General features: G+C 40.6%; 1 long non-coding RNA gene across 1 annotated transcript; it reads left to right on the top strand.

Annotated features, from left to right (window-relative positions):
* The first annotated feature begins 12,075 nt into the window (after positions 1–12,075).
* On the top strand, positions 12,076–15,795 carry LOC123333164. The gene is made up of 3 exons (XR_006550321.1): positions 12,076–12,219; positions 13,054–13,160; positions 15,742–15,795. It is a non-coding gene; the product is annotated as an uncharacterized LOC123333164 (long non-coding RNA).
* The last annotated feature ends 6,488 nt before the right edge of the window (positions 15,796–22,283 follow it).

Raw genomic sequence — 22,283 nt, 5'->3', positions numbered from 1 at the left:
TATGCTCTTTTAGGTTCTGCTGAGTTTATTACCCTTCTTACGTTCATCATCTTCAGAATTAAAGCAGTGATTTTACCTCCTACTCTCTAGCTTTCCTAGGACTTTTTTTTTTTTTAAGATGTGGACCATTTTTCTGTTAGTCTCTGTGGAATTTGTTACAATATTGCTTCTATTTTATGTTTTAGTGTTTCATTCCCAGGGCACATGAGACCTTGACTCCCTGACCAGGCATTGGAAGGTGAAGTCTTAACCAGTAGACTACCAGGGAAGTCCCTTTCCTAGGATTCTTGAATCTGCAAAGTCATGTGCTAAGGGAAGAGGCAGTCCATTATTCTTAGGTGACATTTGTGCTTCTTCATAATCAGTATTGGCCAAGAAGACACTACTCACCATGACCTAGTTCAAATTCCACTTCCTCCTCTGGCCTGTGTGACCTTGAACTAGTGACTTAACCTCAATGTGCTTCCTTTTGTGAAGTGAGAGAGTACAACCTCTCTTCACAGGTTGTGATGATTAAAATAGATGATGAAGTAGAGAGTTCTTGGCACAATGCTTATCACAAAAAAAATCAGGAAGTATGAATATTAACTACCAGTTCTTTCCTACCATGAGTCAGCTACCCTTCATGTATCATGTCTGTTCCTCCAATTCATCCCGCAAACCAGAATAATCTTATCCCAGAAATGACAAAGTGGAGTCAGGAGGTTATGTAATATGCCCATATATGGTCTTATGTAATAAGATCATACCAACCCATTTTGGAGCTGTGATTTGAATGAAAGTACCTTGAACCAAAATCAGCTCTCTTTCCAGAATGTTTTACCTGTTATGTAACTATCTGGGCAGGTGCTTTTGACATGTCAAAGATTTTTTTTTAATGCAGAATACATTATTGCATGGGCACATGATGGCAACTATGTAAAATTTTTGAATTCTTGTGGAAGTGGTAAAGAATTAAGCAGGGTAAATTTGTAGCATTCTCTGGACTACAATGTTTTCACAATGTAAAGATAATTAACTCAGCCTTTGTATAGAAGATTTATTCTAATAAAGTGGGAGGGGAAGGGCCAGGAAATAGAGAACTATTGGGACATGCAGGGTCTTTTAAAAGTCCTTGAAATCATAATATTTAGGCAGTGTACACATAGGGTTGGCCCAGTTTGCTAGGTTTGTTTTTTAATTATAGATGGTGTGATCTCTTTGAATTAAAATGACATTGTTTGATGGGATGTATCCCAGGGTATCCAGGGACCGGTGAAAGCCAGGTTCCCCACACCACCCTGGAGTGCCATTCAGCACTCTGGAGAATCACAGTCTAGAGTAAAGTTCAAGAAAGTAGTATTTCTTCCTGACCCCAATATATGATCTGCCTTCCAAATTCTCACACCCTAGACCAAGTGCAGGCTTTCTTGGCATGATTGACATAGGACTGTCTACTCTATGCAGAAGAGACCTACTTGTAGGGGCATACTCTCAGCAGATCACATCAGATCATAGTAGATGAATCCCAGGACTGGAGATACAAAGTGACAAGAGACCTCTTTCACACAATATCCTCTTTTAAGTTTATAGGGGGGAAAAAAATGTTTTCTTTAACATTCTCAATATGCCAGCAAATTTGGAAAACTCAGCAGGGGCCACAGGACTGGAAAAGGTCAGTTTTCATTCCAATCACAAAGAAAGGCAATGCCAAAGAATGCTCAAACTACTGCATAGTTGCACTTATCTCACATGCTAGCAAAGTAATGCTCAAAATTCTCCAAGCCAGGCTTCAACAGTACGTGAACCGTGAACTTCCAAATGTTCAAGCTGGATTTAGAAAAGGCAAAGGAACCAGAGATCAAATTGCCAACATCCATTGGATCATCAAAAAAGCAAGAGAGTTCCAGAAAAACATCTATTTCTGCTTTATTGACTATGCCAAAGCCTTTGACTGTGTGGATCACAATAAACTGTGGAAAATTCTGAAAGAAATGGGAATACCAGACCACCTGACCTGCCTCTTGAAAAACCTGTATGCAGGTCAGGAAGCAACAGTTAGAACTGGACATGGAACAACAGACTGGTTCCAAATAGGGAAAGGAGTACATCAAGGCTGTATATTGTCACCCTGCTTATTTAACTTATATGCAGAGTACATCGTGAGAAATGCTGGGCTGGATGAAGCACAAGCTGGAATCAAGATTGCTGGGAGAAATAGCAATAACCTCAGATATACAGATGACACCACCCTTATGGCAGAAAGTGAAGAAGAACTAAAGAGCCTCTTGATGAAAGCAAAAGAGGAGAGTGAAAAAGTTGGCTTAAACCTCAACACTCAGAAAACTAAGATCATGGCATCTGGTCCCATCACTTCATGGGAAATAGATGGGGAAACAATGGAAACAGTGTCAGACTTTATTTTTTTGGGCTCCAAAATCACTGCAGATGGTGACTGCAGCTATGAAATTAAAAGATGCTTGCTCCTTGGAAGAAAAGTTATGACCAACCTAGACAGCATATTAAAAAGCAGAGACATTGCTTTGCCAACAAAGGTCTGTCTAGTCATGGCTATGGTTTTTCCAGTGGTCATGTATGGATGTGAGGGTTGGACTCTAAGGAAAGCTGAGCACTGAAGAATTGATGCTTTTGAACTGTGTTGTTGGAGAAGACTTGAAAGTCCCTTGGACTGCAAGGAGATCCAACCAGTCCATCCTAAAGGAAATCAGTCCTGGGGAGTTGGTGATGGACAGGGAGGCCTGGTGTGCTGCAATCCATGGGGTTGCAAAGAGTAGGACACAACTGAGCAACTGAACTGAACTTAACATTCTCATGGCTTGGGGGATTCAGTTTTAAACAGTACCTGGCTCGAGACTGAACTTGACCAACATACAGTCCTTCCTCCAACTCTAGGTAAAGATCCTGCCAGATCTGTCTTCTGATTATCTTGTGGTTTTATCTCCTACAAGCAATTGTTTGTCACAGTGGTAAAAAAAAATCTGCCTACCAGTGCAGGAGATGTAAGAGACACAGGTTCCACCCCTGGATCCGGAAGATCCCCTGGAGCAGGTAATGGCACCCTACTCTAGTATTCTTGCCTGGAGACTTCCATGGACAGAGGAGCCTGGTGGACTACAGTCCATGGGGTCACAGAGTCAAAGCCGACCAAGTGACTGAGCACAGGGAACTAAGACCTATCACACTGCCTGGTGCAGCCAAAAAGATAAAGAATTCAAGGATATGTGGATCTGAAAAATAATAAACCAGTGTGTAAGGAGTGTAAATCTTAACTTAGAGCTATGACTCTGCCAGCAATGTAGAAAATGGCAGTTAGTACTCTCAAGCAGAACCCTAACTTCTCCAACATCTCTATTCCAGAGCAGGGTATCAGCTACATGTTTGCATACATAAATAAACATTGTATTGTTTTCCCCAGAATTGTGAGTGCATGAGAAAGGAATTCAAGTCTACCAGAAAGCTTATTTGCCACTTCATAAATGGTAGTGTCTTCTGACTGTGCTAGTCCTGTCAAGGTTTCAGAGGTCTTAGTGGCTCAGTAGTTATCAGGGACTGCATTTATTCTCCTTCAACAAGCTAGCAGAGGAGGGTGGAACTGGGGCTCAAAGTGTTTTAAGCACAGGAGCATGTCAGTATCTATATGATGGGAAGCACAATTAAGACAGCTGATGGAAAATGATTGCAATATTATTAAAAATGTTTAATATCCAGAATAAATTAAGAATTCCTATGGATCAAAAAAAAAAAAAAATAAGACAACCCATTTAAAAATAGAGCACAGAACATCAGCAAGCAATTCACTGAAGAAATACGAATTATCCAAAAACTTGCAAAAATTTGAGTGTCTTTTTTTTAATAATAAAACTATGTGAAAAAATCTAGACAGTAATGAGAAATCAGATAAGCAAAAAAAAAAAAAAAAAAAAGCGGGGGGTGGTGGTGAAAGAGTTAATGAGAGCTCCGCTAGCTATCCAGTGCTTAAGAATCTTCCTGCCAGTGCAGGGGACGTGGGTTTCACAACTATGCAGCCCAGATGCTGCAACTACTGGAACTCAACTGCTCCAGTCATGCTCCATGACAAGAGAAGCCACCACAAGGAGAAGCCTGAACACTGCAACAAAGACCCAGCACAGCCAAAAATAAAATAAGTGAATCTTTTTTAAAATAAGTGAGTTAATGAATTTCTGGCAAAGGTGGCAAGAAATCTATTCAAGTAAGTGTAAAGAACTACTTCCTTTTTAGAGGGCAATTTGGTGGTTGCTATCAGATCAGGAAAGGAGTACGTCAAGGCTGTATATTGTTACCCTGCTTATTTAACTTATATGCAGAGTACATCGTGAGAAATGCTGGGCTGGAAGAAGCACAAGCTGGAATCAAGATTGCCAGGAGAAATAGCAATAACCTCAGATATACAGATGACACCACCCTTATGGCAGAAAGTGAAGAGAAACTAAAAAGCCTCTTGATGAAAGTGAAAGAGGAGAGTGAAAAAGTTGGCTTAAAGCTCAACATTCAGAAAACGAAGATCATGGCATCTGGTCCCATCACTTCATGGCAAATAGATGGGGAACAGTGGAAACTGTGAGAGACTTTATTTTTTGAGCTCCAAAACCACTGCAGATGGTGATTGCAGCCATGAAATTAAAAGACGCTTGCTCCTTGGAAGAAAAGCTATGACCAACCTAGAGAGCTTATTAAAAAGTAGAGACATTACTATGCCAAAGGTCCATCTAGTCAAAGCTATGATTTTTCCAGTGGTCATGTATGGATGTGAGAGTTGGACTATAAAGCTGAGCTCCAAAAAATTAATGCTTTTGAACTCTGGTGTTGGAGAAGACTCTTTAGAACCCCTTGGACTGCAAAGAGATCCAACTAGTCCATCCTAAAGGAAATCAGTCCTGAATATTCATTGGAAGGACTGATGCTGAAGCTGAAACTTCGATACTTTGGCCACCTGATGGGAAGAATTGACTCATTTGAAAAGACCGTGATGCTGGGAAAGATTGAAGGCAGGAGGAGAAGGGGATGACAGAGGATGAGATGGTTGGATGGCATCACGGACTCAACGGACATGAGTTTGAGTAACCTCTGGGAGTTGGTGATGGATAGGGAGGCCTGGTGTGATGCAGTCCATGGGGTTGCAGAGTCAGACAGGACTGAATGACTGAACTGAACTGATCAGATGTAAAAAGTTGTTTGGGATTTGAATTTCAAAACCCTCATTAAAGTTCCTTGACTTTTCTCCCTGCAAGATAGTTCTAGCCTCAAGCCAAGTGGTTTAGGAATGAGGATCGGAAGGGAAAGGACCTGAAATCTCTCAACCAACTCCCAGTTACCCCATCAATGAAGAGGGTGGCCTTCCTGATTGCTGGGTAACTCCCTTCACAGCACCCCCTGATGGCAGGACAGCCCCTCCCCCAAGATAGTAGCCCCCCGCCCCCCACCCCAGAGTTGTGTGGGGCAGTGCACAAAGCTGCTGTATCTTAGAGCAACTTGCTCAGAGCTCTTATTCAATTCTGAGAAGCATTCAATGCCTGGATCACTGTCCTAGCAGATATGCCCCCTCCCCACCTATCTATGAAGATGCTCTGCTAATATCCAGTCCTGTGACTGATAATTCAAGCAAAATATACAGGTCACTTCACTCAGAGCTCTCAGACCATTAATGATAAAAATTATGACATTTTAAACTAACACCTTTGTCTCATAACTGGTTTACAGAGCTGAACTTTTGCTACTTCATTTCATGGGAGTGTTGCTATAGGATGGATCCCTAAAAGCGGAATTGCTGGGCAAAGTGTACATAAACCTACACTCAAATAATTAACTATATTTTTATGTTCAGAAATTTATACTTAAAAGAAAATATTTTCCATAGCACTCCTGAAGCAGAGTGCAAGGTGGAGTCATTACAGTGGGCTATGAGTGGCACAAAGGCTTCTCTGTGTTTCCCAAACTCTGCTGCTACTGCTGCTAAGTCGCTTCAGTCGTGTCCAACTCTGTGCGACCCCATAGATGGCAGCACACCAGGCTCCCCCGTCCCTGGGATTCTCCAGGCAAGAACACTGCAGTGGGTTGCCATTTCCTTCTCCAGTGCATGAAAGTGAAAAGTGAAAGTGAAGTAGCTCAGTCGTGTCCAACTCTTAGCGACCCCATGGACTGCAGCCCACCAGGCTCCTCTGCCCATGGGATTTTCCAGGCAAGAGTACTGGAGTGGGTTGCCATTGCCTTCTCCGTCCCAAACTCTAGTCTGCTGTAAATGCATGTTCCTTTCAAATCAGCAATTTCATGTTTTAGGACTCCATCCTGCAGAAATAATTACATAGGAACACAAAAATATGTATGGGGTTGGTCACAGAAGCATTACTTGTAATGTTTAAAAACAGGAAAATAATAGAATAGAAAGTGATTAATTATATTATGGTAGTATATCCTGGGTTTCTCTGATAGCTCCTTTGGTAAAGAATCCATGGGCAATGCAGGAAACCCCAGTTTGATTCCTGGGTTGGGAAGATCTGCTGGAGATGGGATAGGCTACCCACTCTAGTGTTCTTGGGGTTCCCTTGTGGCTCAGCTGGTAAAGAATCTGCCTGCAATGTGGGAGACCTGGATTCGATCCCTGGGTTGGGAAGATACCCTGGAGAAGGGAACAGTTACCCACTTCTGTATTCTGGCCTGGAAAAATGAATGCAACTATTGCAAAACTATTAGAAATCTGCATATACATACACTAATATGATGACAGCCATTATATTGGCTTTAGAAATTCTACATTCATAAAACATATTGTGCAATTCATTTATATCAAGCAGAAAAAACAAAGGATCACTGACATGTGTATATATTTGTGAGGACGTAAGAAAAGGTCCTAAAGACTACACGACAAAATGTTGACAGAAATTTCTTCTAGAATTACAGTGGCAGAGAAAGAAAGGGAAGGAGGATTTTTTGCTGTATACTCTAAATGTTTCTAACTTGTGATATTTATAATGTATATGAGTAATATTTGTAATTTTTAAAAAGACACTAACAAAGTTATTTGTGTTTGGGAAAGACAGTAAAAAAGTGTCAAATAAAAATGCATCCGTGTTTAGGTACAAATTTGAATTCTTTAACTTGGTGATTCCTTACCTGTATGCTCTTTATTCTATACAATGTGTTTTTCCAATCAATAGAGACCAGATAAAAATATCAGATGAAAACAAATATAAAACCCGTAAGCCCACATTGAAAGAACAAGAGGAAAATCTATGTTAATCTTGCTTTTATTTTGAAGTGGGAAAAACTAGGCATGAAAGAAGCTTGAAGAAAAAGGTTAATACATTTGACTTCACAAAAATGCAGTTTCTAAAGATAAAATACACCAAAAAATAAAAAGACAAGCTGGGAAAAAATACTTGCAGCACATATCAAATGGTTTCCTCTTCTTATTAGGTGAAGAGCTCTTAGGAGGCAAAAAAAAATCAAGAATTTAGTAGAAAAATAGGGAAACTACATGGAAAGAACAGCACTCTGAGGAGAAAAATAAACGTTACTTAATTAAACAAATATGTATGCCTGCTATGTGCCAGATACCATTCTAAACAGGTATATATTAATAGCAGTGAAGAAAACAGACAGTAATTTCTGGCTCTTTGGAGCTTACATTCTAGTAAATTTGAAGAGAGTCTTGACTTCACTAATCAAATTTAAAGTTATATATCATTTGCACTTATTGGTGAAAATCATGATTATTAAAACTTAATGTGAAGATAATTTCTCGTGCTTTTGGTGCAAATGCAAACTGGTGAGGTTTTTCCAAAGGATATTTTAGTAAAGTCAATTATCATTTTAAACATGAATACTTTACTGTAGAATATATACTTTATGTATACATTATGTATACTTTATGTATACAATGTATACTTTATTGTAGCAGTTCCACTGATAGAAACTTCTGTTTCAGATACCTTACATAGTTATGCAAAGTTGTGTTTAAGAATTGCCATTTAGATATTGCTTATTAATGGCAGCCCACTCCAGTACACTTGCCTGGAAAATCCCATGGACAGAGGAGCCTGGTAGGCTACAGTCCATGGGGTCGCAAAGAGTTGGACATGACTGAGTGACTTCACTTTCTTATTGCTTATCAAATATAATGAAGAGATACCAGAATGACTCAAACAACCATTGCTAAGGGATTGGAGTTGTAGGGATCACATATACAAGAGATTTCTGTGTAATCACTAAAACCATGAGCTAGTCCTGCATCTAATGACTTGGAATAATGTCTAATTATTAAATTTTAGCAGCAAGTTGCTAAACAGGTTGCCTAGTAGGATCCTGTTATTGTGAGATGTAAAAAAAAAAAAAGTAATAGAAATAATGATGGTTATAATAAAACTTATGTTAGAACACTAACAGAAGGTGTCTAAGGGGATACACACCAGCCATGAACATGAACCACCTCTGGAGGATGTATTCATGGAGGACTTTTCTTTCTAAATTATAAATTTCTGAATGTTTGATTTTCACAATAAGCACCTATTTATTTGTAACCAAAATTTCAAAACATGTTTTAGGATTTTTTACATGCAGTAGAAACTTGCTTAGAAGCATATCAAAATACTTAGAATACTTGACCCTCCTCCAGTAGTTTTTCTGAGAAGTGACAATAAAAACTCTGTTGTAAAGGGTGATTGTACACCATTTTCATCAGAACCCTGATAGTGATGGTGTTTTGGGGTTTCTATTATTCTCAATTTTTGAATTAAAAGGGACTCAGCTAGTGGAAGTGATGGAGTTCCACCAAAGCTATTTAAAATCCTAAAAGATGATGCTATTAAAGTGCTGCACTCAATATATTAGCAAATTTGGAAAACCCAGCAATGGCCACAGGACTGGAGAAGGTCAATTTTCATCCCAGTTCCCAAGAAGGACAGGACTATAGAATGTTCAAACTACCAGACACTTGTACTCACTTCCTCTGCTAGTAAGGTTACGCTCAAAATCCTTCAAGCTAGGCTCAGCAGTACTTGAATCAAGAACTTCCAGATATACAAACTGGGTTTAGAAAAGGCAGAGGAACCAGAGATTAAATTGCCAACATTTGCCGGGTCATAAAGAAAGCAAGGGAATTCCAGGAAACATCTGCTTCTGTTTCATTGACTATGCTAAAGCCTTTGACTGTATGAACCATAACAAACTGTGGAAAACTCTTAAAGAAATGGGACTATCAGAGCATCTTAACTGTTTCCTGAGAAACCTGTTTGCAGCTCAAGAAGCAACAGTTAGAACCTTACATGGAACAATTGACTGGTTCAAGACTGAGAAAGGAATAGGTCAAGGCTGTTTATTGTCACCCTGCTTATTTAACTTATATGCAGAGCACATCATGCAAAATGCCAGGCATGATGAGTTACAAGCTGGAACCAAGATTGCTAGGAGAAATATCAACAACCTCAGATATGCAGATGATATCACTTTAATAGCAGAAAGCAAAGAGGATCTAAAGAGCCTCTTGATGAAGGTGAAAAGGAGCGTGAAAAAGCTGGCTTAATACTCAATATTAAAAAAACTGAGATCACAGCATCCAGTCCCATCACTTAATGGCAAATAGAAGGGAGAAAGGTGGAAGCAGTGACAGATTTCCTCTCCTTGGGCTCTAAAATCACTATGGATGGTAACTGCAGTCATAAAATTAAAAGATGTTTGCTCCTTGGAAGGAAAACTATGACAAACATAGACAGAGGATTAAAAAGAAAAGACATCACTTTGACAACAAAGGTCCGTCTAGTTAAAACTATGGTTTTCCCAGTAATCATGTATGGATGTGAGAGTTGGACCATAAAGAAGGCAGAGCATGGAAGAATTGATGCTTTCAAACTGTGGTACTGGAGAAGACTCTTGAGAATCCCTTAGACTGCAAGGAGATCACACCAGTCAATTCTGATGCTGGGAAAGATTGAGGCCATGAAGAGAAGGGGTGGCAGAGGATAAGATGGTTTAGATGGCATCACTGACTCAGTGGATATGAGTTTGAGCAAACCCCAGGAGAAAGTGAAGGACAGGGAAGCCCGGCGTACTGTAGTTCATGGGGTTTGCAAAGAGTTGTACATGACAGCAAGTGAACATTCAAGGTTTCATTGATTTTGTCATTTATAGGTTTATCGAGAACCTACTGTATGCCCAGCACAATGACAATTGAGGCATTAAACATACAGAATCCTAGACACTGGAGTTCCTGCCTTGAGAAGTGATATGAGGGAAATAGGCTCATAAGTTTCAGACTACAAACACTTTCTGAGATTCTGTGTCATACATTGGCTAAGTTCAAAGAACACAGTGGTGAATGTCCAAAATTCCCAACTTGATGATGATTGCAAATGAGCATACTTGTAGACTAACACTGTTTATCAGGGTTTTGTAACTGCTGGAGATAAACAGCCTGGTGGAAACTAGAGGAAACAACTTCCTGGGAGAACTTGGAGAGATAACTTTGGAAATTGGCTTTATGCAAAAAATAATCTTCCTGGTCTATTTTTTCCTAAAGATTTTTCTTTTCTAGTGTTTGCTTAAAATGACATGCACTTACTTAGAATTTGCCAGAAGACAAACTTACCCAAGTTTCTTAGCCACTGAAATATGAATGACTTTTCCTAAAAGAGCTTTAGAGATCTTACACTCTGACCCTGTCCACCTAACATAGCTCAATAGCTTAATTATTGCTCCAGATTGTCACCCCCACCTCAGGGTTTCTAATTCTCTGGAACTAGAGTGTGGCCTGAGAATTTTTATTTCTAATAGGTTTCCAGAAGTAGCTGATGCCACTTCCAAAACGGTTTAGGGAATTAAATATACCAACTTCCCAAGTTAAAGACTTTATTAAAGGACTGTGAGACAGATGATATCTCCGATTCATAGGAGGAATAACAAGGTTCTTAACAAAACACAAATGTAGATAGGTAGGCAAGACACAATAATAAATATTTTCAGTTCAGTTCAGTCGCTTAGTCGCGTCTGACTCGTTGCAACCCCATGGACCGCAGCACGGCAGGCCTCCCTGTCCATCACCAACTCCTGGAGTTTACCCAAACTCATGTCCATTGAGTCATCCAATAAATATTTTGTATCCTATTTAATAAATGCAAGGATCTATTAGCTTGAGGTCAGAAATTTCATTCTATCACTGATTGTCAGGATTCAAAATACTTTAAAGGTGCTTTATGGTTTAACTTCACATAAATTTTCTTTTTCTCTCCCATACACAGATGTTTTAGAAATTTAGATTAAAAACAATTTCTAACTACATCCAAATGCATAATGTTAGGTTCTGTGATGAGAACACAGTCCCAAGGCTATGGGGGAATTTGTTTTTTCTTGTGAATGGGCCTCTTGGGAAACAGACTTCTAAGGTAGCAGCATCAGTGAGTGCAAACAACAGGCATAGGATGGTGGTGACAATCCAGAGGGTTTGAGCAACATGTGGGGGCAGATGCCAACTAAGAGCCTTTAAAAAATGAGAAGAGAGCATCTATATTTGTAGATTAATCTGTCTGTAGTCTGAAAACTCAACGTGCCAAACATCAAGAGGACGAGAAGAAGGCTAGCTGTCACTGAGTGAGTGATTTAGTCCTGTCTGACTCTTTGCTACCCCACGGACTGTGGCACAGCATTCACAGTTTCTGGGGATTAGGATTTAGACAGTTTTGGGAGGGAGCATTATCTGGCTTCCCACATGTGCCACTTATTTTGTTCTGGTCAAAAGCCATTTGGAGCAGTGTTTTCAATACCAGGCATCACATAATAAACGATATTCTACAGAAGAGAAAAATCGTCAGTCATTCATTTAGCATTTGTAAAGTGTTCACTATGTTCCAGTCACTTGGCAAGAAGAACTCTGGAGATAAGAGCATAGCAGGCTGTAGAATCTAATGCTCATGAGCCAGGACCCTGGAGTCTAATCATCTGGTTTTGAATCCGGGTCTCACCATTTATATACTGTGTGACCTCACAAATGACTTAACCTCTCTGTGTCTCAGTGTTGTCATTTATGAAACTGAGATAAAGTTTTAACTGTCCCATAGGGTTCCTGTGAAGGCTAAGTAAGACACTCGATGAAGCCTTTGGCATAATGACTGCATGTTGAGTTCAGTATATGTTGGTACTGAGGAGGCATGAGAGGACAACACCAGAGAAGGGGGTGCAGAATGACCACAAGGAATTTGAAAAGGCTTTCCAGAGGTAGGTTTTGAAAGTTGAGTTTCTCCTAGTTCATCAACAAGAAATAAAGAACGTGTAGTGAGAAGACATAGTGAAGGATTTGGAAACCATAAGGACTGGCTGAGCAGACTGAGGGATTTAAGCTTAGTAGCTTTGGGAATAGGGATCAGAGTCACATGAGAGCTGCATTTAAATCCTCTTGCAGTTAAAGCAACAGAAAGTAATTACTTATTTTACTTCTATCCAGAAAAATAGCCAAGCCTAAGTGAAAATGACAAAAGCAACATTCATCTCAGTATTTGGAAGAACTTGTGAATAATAAGGATTCCTTTTTATAATGGGGTGGGAGAAAGTGACAATCATTCAGTTGTGTCCAACTCTTTGCAACCCCATGGAATTCTCCAGGCCAGAATACTGGAGTGGGTAGCCGTTCCCTTCTCCAGGGGATCTTCCCAATCCAGGAATCAAATTGGGGTCTCCTGGATTGCAGGCGGATTCTTTACCAACTGAGCTATCAGGGAGAAGCTGATATAAATGGTGGGAGAAGGAGTGATACAAACCCTTCTTTGTGCCCCACTGACTGTCAGACACACTGCCTTCTTGAAGGAATGGTTGGTCTGAAATCCATTTTCCCCTGCTCTCAAAACCCAAGTATTTTGAGAACTCAATGGGCCATAAACTTTAAGGGAGATTGGACTTTTTCCAGCCCCAGGGGTGTAAATCAGGATTGGCTTGAACCAACCATGTAACCACTGTGGTTGAGGAGGTCAATAACAGGCATGCCTTTGGAAATTTTTTCTTATCTCTTCAGAAGGTAAACGAAAAAAATGAGTGTTCTCTCTGTCTTTCTTCCAGGAATGAGCCATCAAGTTAGCATCTGGAGATGGCAGAACAAGAAGACAGAAAGGATGGATCCTTCATGAGGTGGACCAGCTGCTAAATTATCCAATTCTGGAATTGTGGTACAGTTAATTTATCGAATTGTGTATGCCATTTATTATATTAATATGTAATATATTAAAATACACTTAAAGTCAGTCACATTTTTCATCTTACAGCCTGAAAAGCGTCTCGCAGTACAACTAGCACCCTAGTATGCTGACAATCCAGGCTCTTATCAGAAAATAACCATGGACCCTCTATGAGTGAGTGAGTGAGTGCAAGTCACTCAGTCGTGTCCGACTCTTTGCGACCCCATGAGTCCATGGAATTCTCTAAGCCAGAAAACTGGAGTGGGTAGCCTTTCCCTTCCTGGCCCCTCTATAGAGTTTATAAAAATGCAGGCTTTGAGAACTAATTTTAAATCAAGATTACTGCTTGATTTCCAGGTGGAAAATTCTGTTAGACATGTTTCTTAGTTCATTTTTTCTCTACTTATCTTTAATTTTATCTTTTGGACCAAACCATATCATTAAAGGGGCTTCCCAGGTGGCACTAGCGGTAAAGAACCCACCTGCCAATGCAGGAGATGTAAGAGACTGCAGATTCGATCCCTGGGTCAGGAAGATCCCCTGGAGAAGGGCATGGCAACCCACTCCAGTATTCCTGGCTGGAGAATCCCACAGATAGAGGAGCCTGGCGGACTACAGACCATGTGGTCGCAAAGAGTTGGACACAACTGAAGTGACTTAGCACACACGCATTTCTTTAAAGGGCAGTATACTTATCTAGCCATTCAAATTAATACCACATGGTTTCTAGTAATGGAATAACTTCACTGTATTAGCAATATAACTGTTTTCAGAATCAGTTTCTGCATATATATAGGATTAATTTTCTAATTCCTAAAATGTATATGTCTAAGAGTCTATGATATCAACATTTCTAAGTAATGCACTAAACCCACTATATATTGATAAACTGATTCTTCTGCTATTTTGAAAATTTAGCCAAAAGATACTCAGAAAAATATGCCAACAGCAGCAAAAGATGATTTCCCTCATGTGGAAGAGAGAATTGTCCCTTTAATTTCTGATAATTGTCCTTTTGGGACCATATATTCCTAAATACCAGAGAAGGCAATGGCACCCCACTCCAGTACTCTTGCCTGGAAAATCCCATGGACGGAGGAGCCTGGTGGGCTGCAGTCCATGGGGTTGCTAAGAGTCGGGCATGACTGAGCGACTTCACTTTCACTTTTCATTTTCATGCATTGGAGAAGGAAATGGCAACCCACTCCAGTGTTCTTGCCTGGAGAATCCCAGGAACGGGGGAGCCTGGTGGGCTGCCATCTATGGGGTCGCACAGAGTCGGACACGACTGAAGTGACTTAGCAGCAGCAGCAGCATTCCTAAATACCCTTACAAGCTCCTTAAGCCTCTCACTTCTCCATTTTCAGTTTTATCCCATCCATCTCATTCTCCTTTTCAATTGGGATGAGTTGAAACAGTTTGCTGGCCCAGTTTTAGGTTCCAGAAAGGATCAGCTCACCATGATAACAGTGCATATTTTCTCTTCTCACATAGCTTTTCTTCAACTACTTTACAAGTCTTAAGTCTGCATTTACAGCTGAATAGAGTAGTTTCATTCTGAGCCACATCCTTGCCAAACTTTACTAAGAATATCTGTAAAGTACAACACATTTACAAGAATCTTTTCTTTTAAAACTGGACAGAGCAAGAAAATTTGGTATGTCAACCCCAAGTCTAAGGAAGAATGTCAAGTCAAATTTTAATTAGAGTCTAAGACAATGGAAAAAGAAAAGGTGTTTCCATGTCTCTCAGCCACTCTTCCATTAGAAAGTGAAGATTTCCAGGAACCTGCACCTATGTTTCAGTCATCTTTTGGGAGTTTACAGGACTAAACAAAATACACTATATTTTTCTTATATTTTCTGTCTTTTGATGCTCTTGCATTTGGGGCCTCACTGACTAGGGTGACATTGTGACTTATAATAAGAAATATATATTTGGTCTCAGTACCCATTTCTGGCACAAATTTCCTAAGTGATTAGAGCGACAAAGGCATCTTTTGTTGTTAAGGAGGTGAATTTTGCGCCTAACCGAAGGACAGGGGCTGGTTGCCAGGGGAACGAACTCTGTGGTTCAGTTCAGTTCAGTAGCTCAGTCGAGTTCGACTCTGCGACCCCATGGACTGCAGCATGCCAGGCCTCCCTGTCCATCACCAACTACCAGAGTTTACCAAAATCCATGTCCATTGAGCCAATGATGCCATCCAACCCTCGCACCCTCTGTCGTCCCCTTCTCCCACCTTCAATCTTTCCCAGCATCAGGGTCTTTTCCAATGAGTTAGTTCTTCACATCAGGTGGACGAAATACTGGAGTTTCAGCTTCAACATCAGTCCTTCCAATGAATATTCAGGACTGATTTCCTTTAGGAAGGACTGGTTGGATCTCCTTGCTGTTCAAGGGACTCTAAAGAGTTTTCTCCAACACCACAGTTCAAAAGCACCATTCTTCGGTGCTCAGCTTTCATTATAATCCAACTCTCACATCCAAATATGACTATTGGAAAAACCATAGTGTTGATAACACGGACCTTTGTTGGCAAAGTAATGTCTCTGTTTTTTAATATGCTGTCTAGGTTGGTCATATGGAGAAGAAAATGGCAACCCACTCCAGTATTCTTGCCTGGAGAATTCTGTGGGCAGAGGAGCCTGGTGGGCTGCATCCATAGGCTCGCAGAGTTGGACACGACTGCAGCAACTTAGCAGCAGCAGCAGCAGCAGGTTGGTCATAACTTCCCTGCCAAGGAGAAAGCATCTTTTAATTTCATGGGTGCAATCATCATCTGCAATGATTTTCAGTACAGTTCAGTCACTCAGTCGTGTCTGAATCACAGCACACCAGGCCTCCCTGTCCATCACCAACTCCCGGAGTTCACCCAGAACCACGTCCATCGAGTCAGTGATGCCATCCAGCCATCTCATCCTCTGTCGTCCCCTTCTCCTCCTGCCCCCAATCCCTCCCAGCATCAGAGTCTTTTCCAATGAGTCAACTCTTCGCAATGATTTTGGAGCCCCCCAAAATAAAGTCTGTCACTGTTTCCACTGTTTCCCCATCTATTTGCCATGAAGTGATGGGACCAGATGCCATGATCTTAGTTTTCTGAATGTTGAGCTTTAAGCCAAATTTTTCACTCTCCTCTTTCACATTCATCAAGAGGCTCTTTAGTTCTTCAGTTCAGTTCAGTTCCTCAGTTGTGTCCAACTCTCTGCGACCCCATGAATTGCAGCACGCCAGGCCTCCCTGTCCATCACCAACTCCCAGAGTTCACTCAAACTCACGTCCATCAAGTTGGTGATGCCATCCAGCCATCTCATCCTCTGTCATCCCCTTCTCCTCCTGCCCTCAATCCCTCCCAGCATCAGAGTCTTTTCCAATGAGTCAACTCTTCGCATGAGGTGGCCAAAGTATTGGAGTTTCAGCTTTAGCATCAGTTCTTCCAATGAACACCCAGGACTAATCTCCTTTAGAATGGACTGGTTGATCTTGCAGTCCAAGGGACTCTCAAGAGTCTTCTCCAACACCACAATTCAAAAGCATCAATTCTTCGGTGCTCAGCTTTCTTCACAGTCCAATTCTCACATCCATACATGACCACTGGAAAAACCATAGCCTTGACTAGCCTGACCTTTGTTGGCAAAGTAATGTTTCTGCTTTTTAATAGGCTATCTAGGTTGGTCATAACTTTCCTTCCAAGGAGTAAGTGTCTTTTAATTTCATGGGTGCAATCAATATCTGCAGTGATTTTGGAGCCCCCCAAAATTAAGTCTGTCACTGTTTCCACTCTTACCCCATCTATTTGCCATGAAGTGATGGGACCAGATGCCATGATCTTAGTTTTCTGAATGTTGAGCTTTAAGCCAACTTTTTCACTCTTCTCTTTCACTTTCATCAAGAGGCTTTTTAGTTCCTCTTCACTTTCTGCCATAAGAGTGGTGTCATCTGCATATCTGAGGTTATTGATATTTCTCCCGGCAATCTTGATTCCAGTTTGTGCTTCTTCCAGCCCAGCATTTCTCATGATATACTCTGCATATAAGTTAAATAAGCAGGGTGACAATATACAGCCTTGACATACTCCTTTTCCTATTTGAAACCAGTCTGTTGTTCCATGTCTAGTTGTAACTGTTGCTTCCTGACCTGCATACAGATTTCTCAAGAGGCAGATCAGGTGGTCTGGTGTTCCCATTTCCTTAAGAATTTTCTGCAGTTTATTGTGATCCACACAGTCAAAGGCTTTGGCATAGTCAATAAAGGAGAAATAGATGTTTTTTTCTGGGACTCTCTTGCTTTTTCAATGATCCAGCAGATGTTGGCAGTTTCATCTCTGGTTCCTTTGCCTTTTCTAAATCCAGCTTGAACATCTGAAGTTCACAATTCATGTATTGTTGAAGCCTGGCTTGGAGAATTTTGAACATTACTTTCCTAGCATGTGAGATGGGTGCAATTGTGTGGTAGTTTGAGCATTCTTTGGCATTGTGTTTCTTAGGGATTGGAATGAAAACTGACCTTTTCCAGCCCTGTGGCCACTGCTGAGTTTTCCATATTTGCTGTCATATTGAGTGCAGCACTTTCACAGCATCATCTTTCAGGATTTGAAAGAGCTCAACTGGAATTCCATCACCTCAACTAGCTTTGTTTGTAATGATGCTTCCTAAGGCCCATTTGACTTTACATTCCAGGATGTCTGGCTCTAGGTGAGTGACCACACCATCATGATTATCTGAGTCATGAAGATCTTTTCCACACAGTTCTTCTGTGTATTCTTGCCACCTCTTCTTAATATCTTCTACTTCTGTTAGGTCCCTACCATTTCTGTCCTTTATTGAGCCCATTTTTGCATGAAATGTTCCCTTGGTATCTCTCATTTTCTTGATGAGATCTCTAGTTTTTCCCATTCTATTGTTTTCCTCTATTTCTTTGCACTGATCACTGAAAAAGGCTTTCTTATCTCTCCTCGCTACTCTTTGGAAGTCTCCATTCAACTGGGTATACCTTTCCTTTTCTCTTTTGCCTTTCACTTCTCATTTTTTCAACAGCTATTTTTAAGGCCTCCTCAGACAGCTATTTTGCTTTTTGCATTTCTTTTCTTGGGGATGGTCTTGATCCCTGTCTCCTGTACAACGTCACAAACCTCTGTCCATAGTTCATCAGGCAGTCTGTCTATCAGATCTAGTCCCTTAAATCTATTTCTCACTTCCACTGTGTAATCATAAGGGATTTGAATTAGGTCATACCTGAATGGTCCAGTGGTTTTCCCTACCTTCTTTAATTTAAGTCTGAATTTGGCAATAAGAAGTTCATGACCTAAGCCACAGTCAGCTCCTAGTCTTGTTTTTGCTGACTGTATAGAGTTTCTCCATCTTTGGTTGCAAAGAATATAATCAATCTGATTTCAGTGTTCACCATCTGGTGATGTCCATGTGTAGAGTTTTCTCTTGTGGTGTTGGAAGAGGGTGTTTGACTCTGTGGTTAGAGGCATGGAACTTTCAAATTCATTCCCAGACCTCCCCAAAGGGGAGAGAGACTGGAGGGTGAATTAAGTCACCATTGGCCAATCATTTAATCAATCGTGCCTACTATAAAAGCCCAACAAGATAGGGTTCAGAGAGCTTCCTGGTTGGTGAACACATGAAGATTTGGGGAGAGCAGTGTGCTCTTCAACATGGGACTGGATAATAATATCTGTCCAATTTATTTTAAAAATGTTTTGGAAGACAAATATATTAAATATATACCAGTGCCAGGTTAAAACCTTTAGAGACTCAAAGGCCCCACATGCTACAGAGCTCATTTTCAATAAATAATTCAATATAAAAATAATTCTAAGCCATAATATAAGTGGAAGAGACCAGCAAGAACCTTTTTTTTTTTTTCCTTTGGCACTTGACTTCTAAAGTTTAAAAATATAATTATATGCCAACCTCTATTAAAAAGAAAAATAGGGTACCTCTTCTCCTGGTGCCCTAAGAATGTACTTAATTTACCTCTGGATAATCTATCAAGAATTCTAAATGAACACTGACTATGCAAAATCCTGTGCTCCGCTCTACATGAAAATCGAGTGATACAACAGTGAATTAGTGGTGGGCTTCTGACTTAAATTCTTAAGATTATTATAAAAGGTTTTCTGAAGGGAACTTTTAAGTTGAAGCCCCAGTAATGAAGAGAACCCAGCTATGTAAAAATCAGCGGAGGGAGCAATTCAGGAAGAGGAAGTCAAAAACAAACAGTATCCTGGACATGAAGTAGCTCCCAGCTAGTCAGGGAGACAGAAATAAAACCAGCTAATTTTAACACACACCGTGGTTCCTGCTGTACTGTGCATGAGAGCCGTGTGCTCTGAGAAACCAGAGGGAGTGATTAATCAGAAGTGAGACATGTGATGCGGCTGTGCCAAGAAGGATATATAAAAACGGAGAAGCTCACTGGGAAGATTTAAACCCTGCCTTCATCAGAGATGTCTGTTGAAAACAGATTACTGGGCTTCACTCCACGTTTACTCAGTTAGTTAGGATCTCTGAGCTGGCTGCCTGGAAATCTCTGCTCCTGACAAGCACTCTGCTGATAGGAAGATATTTTGAAACCCTTTGGTTCAGATAGCAGACGCTGGAGTTAGAAAAGCAACTTGGACACAAGGCTCAAGTCTTGCTTTCCTCTTCAATGAAATGAGGATAATAATACAGTCTTCCTCACTGGGGAACTCTGAGGATTAAACGAGTATTTGTAAAGTGTCATCTGTCATCGCCATTGTAAGAAAAGCATAGCTTTGCTCATAAGAGAGCGAAGAACTGATTGAGTTGTACCAGAGCTCATACATGTATGCCAGGATGTCACCTTGCAGTGGAAATGACAGTGGGGAAGTCAGAGCTATTGGACAGGTGAGGGAGGCTGGAGAAGCAGCAGGCAAGGCCAGGGCGGAAGCCAGTTTCCACTGGTTCCAAAAGACAGTGAACAGCTGCAAGTTATCAAGGTTCTGTAGGAAACAGCTGCCTTTGCCACAACATTGGTTTTTTGTTTCTTTTTTTTGTTTTCACTTCCTCATTTCAAATGCAAATTTTTTCCTCCCTAAGACCCCAGCCTAGTCCTAGGCTAAATCAAAACAAAGACATCTTGTTAAAGAAGGAAAACCCCAAGGGAAATTAGAGTGTTAGCCAGAAAGAAGTTTGGCAGAGGGACGTCAGATCTGGAAAATAATGGATTGACTCAAATTCCTTCTACGGTTTCTACAGCCTGAAAATAACTGTCTGCAACTGACAAGCTCATTTCTTCCAACTGTCTGACGAGCCTGAGGAGGGGGTTTAACTCTAACCCTAACCCCTTAACTATAAAATTATTCATCCCTTCCTAAACCAACCACCCATAAACCAAACACAATTAAACAAAACCACTCACTTCCAGATAACCACCAAAGAATTATTTCTAGGAAATGGTTTACCAGGGTCGCTGTTATCTGCATATGTACAAAAAACCACCTGCCTTTCTAGATTCCAATTAGCTCCAAATATTCTTGAGATGGTGGAAATTTCTTTAGGGGGATGATTTCTTTTAAGCCTTCCCTTTCTTCTGTAGGTCTAGTAGAGCGACAAATTGGGCTACCTATATTGCATGAGAAGGGGAATAGGTTATAGGTTTTGTACTTTGTGGTAGGAGGGATGGCAGCTGGACATGTTAGAAGGATCATTCACACACTGCATCCTGCAATGGTAAAACGATCGTGGGCTTTAGGCGCAAGCTTTGAGGGCTTTAGTCATTCAGGCCTAGGTCCAAATTGCTGCTGGCCTCAGTACTAGCTGGGTCCTGATGAAGATACCTTCGATCTTTCTTATCTGTTTCATGACAAACACTCTTCTCTGATCTGGCAGCTGTAATAAATGATCATATTCTTGCCCTCAACATTTAACCAGTGATCTGTTATCAAGCCATCTAAACTACCGGAGGTCCAGATGGTTCTTTGTATTGTGAAAGCAAGTAAGGTTTCCTAACAACTGATGCTTTTAACTAAAGTATCTCTCAGTTCAAAGCAAAGAAACTTCTTCACTTTATCTGACTGGGAGATATATACTAATACATAGAGTGCTACTATATATTTTAAATGATAAGAAAATTTAAGTTTCAGCATTTAGTGAGTGCTCAAGGGCTGGTTCTAAAAAGAGAATATTTCCTATATTTTAAAGTGTGATTCTTTTGTAAGTGTACAGAATATTTTAGTGTAAAATAGCAAACAGGTTTCCCTGGTGGCTCAGTCAGTAAAGAATCCGCCTACAATGCAGGAGACCCATGTTCTATCCCTGGATTGAGAAGATCCCCTAGAGAAGGAAATGGCAACCCACTTCAGTATTCTGGCCTGGGAAATTTCATGGACAGAGGAGCCTGGCAGGCTACATGCATGGGGTTGCAAGGGTTGGGCATGACTTAGTGATTAAACCACCACAAAGTAGCACACACGTCAGAACAAAAAATCTCCAGACAAAGAAAGAAAAATATAACCTCCATAGGTTATGACTATCACTGAAGTAAGGGCACAGGGATTATGGCAAGATCAAATAGTGGCATTGATTGATGAATGATCCCAGTGGGAAGTGAGGGCCAGGAAATTTTCTAAAGAACACATCACGCTGACCAGGTGAGAGTTGTCCTCTCCAGCTAGGTGTGTAACGTGCACACACACAATCTTTTAGTAGGGGTGTGACCATCAGGGGCCACAAGAACAAAATAATTATAATAATAGTCACACTTCACTGAATTGTGTTACATTGTGTTACAATGTGTGTTACATTGTGTTACAATGGTAGGTACTTTATATATTTTCAATACACTACTTATTACTTTTCCAAAACTCTCACAGAACACAGATGCTGAAAGGTTAAATAATTTATGGCAGAAAGTGAAGAGGAACTAAAAAGCCTCTTGATGAAAGTGAAAGAGGAGAGTAAAAAAGTTGGCTTAAAGCTCAACATTCAGGAAACTAAGATCATGGCATCTGGTCCCATCACTTCATGGCAAATAGATGGGGAAACAGTGGAAACAGTGGGAAACTTTGTTTTTTTGGGGCTCCAAAATCACTGCAGATGGTGATTGCAGCCATGAAATTAAAAGACTCTTACTCCTTGGAAGGAA

The sequence above is a fragment of the Bubalus bubalis genome, chromosome 1, assembly GCF_019923935.1.
Source record: "Bubalus bubalis isolate 160015118507 breed Murrah chromosome 1, NDDB_SH_1, whole genome shotgun sequence".
Classification (NCBI taxonomy): domain Eukaryota; kingdom Metazoa; phylum Chordata; class Mammalia; order Artiodactyla; family Bovidae; genus Bubalus; species Bubalus bubalis.
This window is presented reverse-complemented; position numbering and strand designations above follow the sequence as displayed.